This window comes from Dreissena polymorpha, chromosome 8 (assembly GCF_020536995.1).
Source record: "Dreissena polymorpha isolate Duluth1 chromosome 8, UMN_Dpol_1.0, whole genome shotgun sequence".
In the NCBI taxonomy this organism is placed as follows: Eukaryota; Metazoa; Mollusca; class Bivalvia; order Myida; family Dreissenidae; genus Dreissena; species Dreissena polymorpha.
Genome location: NC_068362.1, coordinates 27,137,732 through 27,144,392, shown reverse-complemented (window position 1 = coordinate 27,144,392; position 6,661 = coordinate 27,137,732).

Here is a 6,661-nt window from a genome sequence, read left to right as displayed (position 1 = left end):
AAGGATAGCACCAAAAATGATATTTTTAGATTCCGATTGCATGTTAGCTATATTGAGCTAAGTATAGCCCAGTCCATAGGATGTTAATTTGCTGAAATCATGATTGATAATATAATTTAAAATCTACTTATAATGGTTGTAATTCCGTTCAACACTATCTTTCAGAAACATCCCTATTTAAAAAGCGCTCGTCCATTTTATTCACCAATGATAGTTGAATTAAAATTATCATTGATATGACATAAGAAAATATTTGAAATGTATAACCTCTGTTTGTACCAAAAGATCAGTATGTTTGTCCACAATATTCTTTGTCCAAGGTGGTAACCTAAGTGATAAAAAAGATCCCATTCGATCAAACGACAACAATTAACCCATTTATGCCTAGTGGACTCTCACATCCTTCAAAATTGGATCAATTTATTTCCAAAATTAGGGATGTGTCGTATATTTATTTCTATATTTAGAATATTTCTTACGGAAATTCCTTTAAGCAAACAGCGCAAACCCTGATGAGACGCCGCATCATGCGGCGTCTCATCTGGGTCTACGCTGTTTGCCAAGGACTTTTTTTCTAGAGGCAAGGCATAAATAGGTTAATTACGATGGTTGTCAAATGTGAATGACAATTTGACAGACGCATTGTGCGTACAATGGTTTATCTGAACAGCAATGCCTCACAAACTGTTCAATTAAAAAATGACAAATAAAGCATGCACCAATTATGCTACTCTTACGTAGTAATGAACGAGTTAATTCTAATTCAGTATTGAAAACGTGTCCAATATATTCAGTCTTGTATGCTGATAATTACTGCACTTCACTTCCAAAGCGTTTCTTCAGAAATCAATTTCTACGCCAATGTCCTCTTGCTATAGCTCATGCAGAGACCCTTAAAGACTCCATATTAAATCCAATCACATAAAACCACATTACAACTGACATATTTTTTGTGAAAACAAAGTGCATTTCTCCTCTTACTCTAACAACTATGGAAATGATTGTTTTTATCACTTTTGATTTTTTACATAACATGCACTTGTTGGAATCTTAATTACAGATTTTGTCCAACGACTTATTTTCATAAATTCAAAAGTTGTTTGATAACATGAAGCGAGACAATTAATTAAACATGCTGAAAACGTTACATAAGAGTAGGCAGGGAAAAGTAAATCCACTTTTAATTGGAATCTTTTGATATCGTTCAAACGAAACCAACATTATGACTTTCTTGGAAAACAACATCTGAAAAAAATACCTAATAACTAAGAACAAGTTACCATATTTAGCTTCGCAACTTCCAAGTATTTCGAAATATTTTTAATCATCAAAAGATCGATGTTTTGCTGTTTCTCATGTCTGCTGGAAATAAAAACATCGTTAGAGCTATCTGAGCTATATATAGTATTGCTTAACAAGGATCATGCATGAAATATGATAATTTCTTCGCTTAATATGTCACATCACCAACATACTCCGCCATGTGTATGTAAACAATTTGTTCCATTGAAAACCTGATCCATAATGCAATACTCGTACATGCAGGCTTTATTATGACTGTATGAAGGTGATTTTCTAGCTGTTGTTAAATTTGTTGTGATGAACACAGCGTATCTGCATTAGGCCCAGTTGGCCCAGACCAAGGCTTAATTGTGCAGTTGTGTGAATGTACATGGACTACAATAGATATGTGTATTATATATTGTGAAATTGACTACTTGACAAGATGCATACATTCATAGCGTACTAAAATGATTCAGTACAAAATGACGCTACACAACACCAGAGTTATTGAAAACTGTTGCAGCATTTCGAGCCCTACCAGTATGTAAAAAATTGTTTCTATGGATGTCATTACGGACATATATCTAAAGGACACTCTACTATTGGATCAACGACGATACTTATAAGAATAGTAATCAAATTTGCATTCCTATTTGTTCCACAAGTCTTCGATACAAAAAGTAGCCCAAAACTCCAACCACTAAATAGGAATCTATTTATATTATAAAAACATCTTGTGAGAGACGAGGCCGCAAATCTCTATCAGCTTATGCGAAATGATTCAATTGTGTCTTCGAAAAAGCGATGACCCTAGACACTCCATTAAGTTCTTTGGCTTCGAATATTGGTCATAAAATCGGTGACACGGCGTTCCGTAATTTGGTAAATCTGGTGTCGATAATTTTGTAATATTCATGGTATTTTTTATGCACACATAGACCGTTGTGGTCTAATTGAGTGAATTTCCAGAAAAAAACTGTATTCAGAGGCAAATCATAAAGGGCCTCGAAGCATTTATTGTAGATTATTTTATTACTTTTTTGTATATTAATTGTTCGGTTCTTAATGGATAAATGTATCCAATCTAATTGAAGAAAAACTAACAGGAAAAGCAATGCTTTAAAACAAGACGACCGTGTACAAATGTCCAACAATTATGGTTTTGTATGTTTTCTATATATGTATACTATATATTACTTAATGGATTATAATCTGTCCATATTCAGACAAAATAGATGTATACTTGCATATATTACCAAGGTGAACACTTTTGGAAAAAAATATCGTTTTGTCATACCAGTGTATGATAATAGAAAAATATCAAGAAAAAAGCATATATGTGTTGACATAATTGATATCTGTATATAAATTTAAAATTATTCAGACAAAGAATGTCATGAAAAACGTGTTGTTTATAAATATATTGGCAGCTTATAAGTTACAATTTGTGAATTGTGTCGGCTGTATTATTAGCGTTTTAAAAAGTGTGTGTTTGCTGATTTTGTTTTCAATTCACTTTAAAATAACATCTAATTGTAACTAAGTTAAAAGAAAGTGTTTGCACTGCATGTTCAGAATGTTTCATTCAATGTTGTCAAACATATTAAGTGAACGATGAGGCATTGCCCTGTTGAAATATTTTGCAAAACACATGAGAAATTAAGGTGTAATACGTTCTCCATATATCAGCATAGACAAGATATGTGCAACGCTGAACTTTCTCTATTTGCCTCAGATTACGCAGAAAAGGTGAACATATATGAGAATAAAAGCTGTACACATGTTTATATGGTTTGCAAGCCTCTCCAGCATGGACGAACACTGAGAAGAAATGTGGAAAATAAATAAGTAACAATGAAAAGTAGTATACCACATACTGGAATGTGCAAAACAAAACACACCAAAAATATTGAATGATATCTTCAGTAGTTAGTTGACCCATACATGCATATTCCATAAAAGATAATATAATGAACCAACTATTATCCTGCTATTATCACGTTTATTAATCTAAAATACATTTCAACTGTAGACTTGAGTATGATGACTTGATATTACCAACTTTATGTACATTTGTTCTTCTTTACTTATCGGTTTGTAAGGGACAAATAGATCCAAGTCACAGGCAAGTTATTATTGTTCATTAAATTGCTAATATGAGCAAGCAAGTATTTATCTTCGTTATTTCTTTTGTCAGTTGTTTCTCTTTGGTGAAGATTTGACAACTACGGCCTTTAATGTGATATTTCCATATCAATTATCAAGAAATACAATTAATACACGTCTGCCGTTTTTCCTATCCAATAATCAACTGCCTAGTGTGGGAACTAAGCCTTTGATAATTAAGCACGCAATTTATTTCAACGGAATAATAATTACACGTAAGAAATCTTACACGAAATGTTATTTCAAATAAATCAGCAATATATCAATAAAATAACTGGTAATAGTTTCTTGGTAGAAGCAATGAATTCATAATACTGAAGAAATATCCATGTGAAATATCTCTGTTTCAATTTCAATACAAGATAAGCATTTGATACTGACTTATAGACAAAACGAACTTGATGATCCTTGAAAGCTCACGGGAGAAACAGTAGCTCAGTGGTTTAATAACGGAGACCCCCGGTGTAAGGCTTAATTTGATGAGAGGGACTCAATTTGAAAACATCTAACTATGTAAGTTGATATAAAATCAATTCCAATCAACACAGGCGTTTTACCCAGTTTGACCCCTGACAGCGAAATAATTAGCAAAACACGTAGTAGAGGACCTTTAAATAAAATTACATACTAAACACAACAATGTTTGATCTTAAACTTCGAGAGAATACTATATATGAAGTTATTTTAGTAAACAAACAATATATTAAATGTCACTACTAAAGCATTGCCAATGTTGACCTGAGTGAAAAATGCGTAGTGGACCACTATCTGGTGTAAAATGAAATATCAAAGTTCTATGTCATGTTAGAGGGCGGATTTTAAAAGTTACTTTTGCATTATGCCCTTAATAAAAATATAACTCTCTGGGCTTGGGCACTTTAGGACAGGGGCATTGTATATTAATGCAGTATATCGTATACCAATATAAATTACCTTTTGGAAAAAACTTAGTAGAGGATCTCTAAATGATGCACATACCAAGTCCTTATAAAACTGGTGACCGCGGATCGAAACCACTTTTGACCCAAGCGTATAATTTGAACATAATTCGTTTAATAAACTTTAGGTGAAACTACATATCAGATATGAGATCCATTGGCATTGCAGTTTAAAAAAAAGATTATTTTTCCTAAACACGTAAATATAAAACTGGTAACACCAAGGGGCTAACACTCTTTAGATCCAAGGGCGGTGATTCGAAATACCGGTAGAAAAGCCATATTTGATGCTTTGTGATAAACATGCATTTCTAAGCAGAAAAACATAGGTTTTCAGCTATTCATCGCCATAGAAACCGCAATTTTCATATATGATGCAAATTCCTCCAAATAAATTTTCTGCGAACTCACATCTTAAGAGGGATGCACAAGGTCCGGGACTTATTCTCAAATACTTGTCCTAATGTATGTCCATATATATATAATATATATAATATATTATAAAAACCGTGTATATATACTCGAGTATACCAGACCTTGTGGTCATTAAGGTTTTAATTGACTCGCGTGGAGAGTGAATATGGCCCGCTATCCAAATATCGAGTTTCATCAACCATGCCACAGTTTGAGTTGTGTTGGATTCAGATTTAAGTTTTGACCCAGATTTTAGTGTTCATATATTTGTGTAACCATAGCAATCTACGTTTTTTTCTGACAAATATCGTGCGTAATCCCCAAAAAACTCTACCCACATGCAGAGTCTTATAAACTTAGCTTTGCGGAGAGAACCACGTGCACGCACGTGGAATAAATGATAAGTGTGGGGTATTAGAAAACTGCACAATCCAGCAAAATACTTCAACTTAATACAGGCAAATCAGTGCCATAAATGGTTGTATTTATATAAAACAAAATCAAGGATTGCTATATATTTGCTATTAAAAATATATCTATTTTATAATAAAAGGAAATTCTCCATTTCCTGACCCTGCAATTATTATTGGTACAAATTCACACAAAGCTGTTCACATTCCACAAAATATATACATATTTGTTGATTCAAATGTTTCCGTCTGGTGTCTAGATCGGTTTCCCATATTTTTCCCATAATTTACTTTGCAATAAACCGATTAGAATAAACATTTACCCTAGGGCTTTATAGGAAAGAGATTAACTCCACATTAGATTAGCAATAAATCACAAATAACATACAACGACACATTGTTGCATGAAAATAATATGAAGTAGTTTATACATAGATTACTGTTGTATTACATGTTTAAGTTTAACATGGCCCTTATGGATATTCAATTCATATCCGTTAATAATAATATCCGATCCCAGATATCCTACGTAACTGGTATTGAGTATGATTAATAAAGAATATTTGAAGAGACCTGTATATATTCAATAATTGAAACACCAGTATCCCCCATTAAGCAATAACCAAATGGTAAAAGCAACTGGCCAATTAGTGTTGTCGCATTGTGAGACCATTTAGCAATAACCATATGGCCAAAGTATAGGTACTTTTAGGTCTAGTCATATCAGAGTTGTTCCACGTTTGATAACCTTTACCAATAGCAAGTAACAGAGTGTCGTCATTCTTGAGACTGGAAATAAACACATTCCATAAATTCCATTATTAGCACTACACAATATTCCATGCGCGATTATAAACTGCCCTGCTGGTCATCTATTAAAAGTACAAATCTTTTTCACCCGATCGCATGTAATGTGTTCATTTAACTACGAGTTAACTGCGAGTAACTCGCAGTCTGTTTAGGTTTTTTGCTGTATGCTGCACATCAGTATCTAAGAATTGGACATGAAGCCTTTAAAACTTAAACCTAGTAAGAAATTAAGGTCTTTAAATTAATTTAACTTTCTAAATGACTACAAATGCGTCAAAATACGCATTTAAGTGGTAAAGGGCTATACATGGGTGTACATTATTGTCACATTGTGTAATAATGTAGAAGCAATTACTATTACATCTATAGAGATCTACACAATACAATGACTAATTAGCAGCTTTGTGCATTAGTATGCTAATGAATGATCCAGCACACACACAAACTGATTTTTTATATAGATATCATTTCTCATTATGCATCAATATGGGGCCGTCCATAAAGTATGTCACGCTTTGCTTTTTTAACCATTTTTACCATCCCCCCCCCTGTCACAAACTGTAACCAAATCTTAGACCCCCCAATGAAAATCTGAAATCTGCGTGGAGGTTGTGCCTATTGAATAAGCTGATTCAGCCA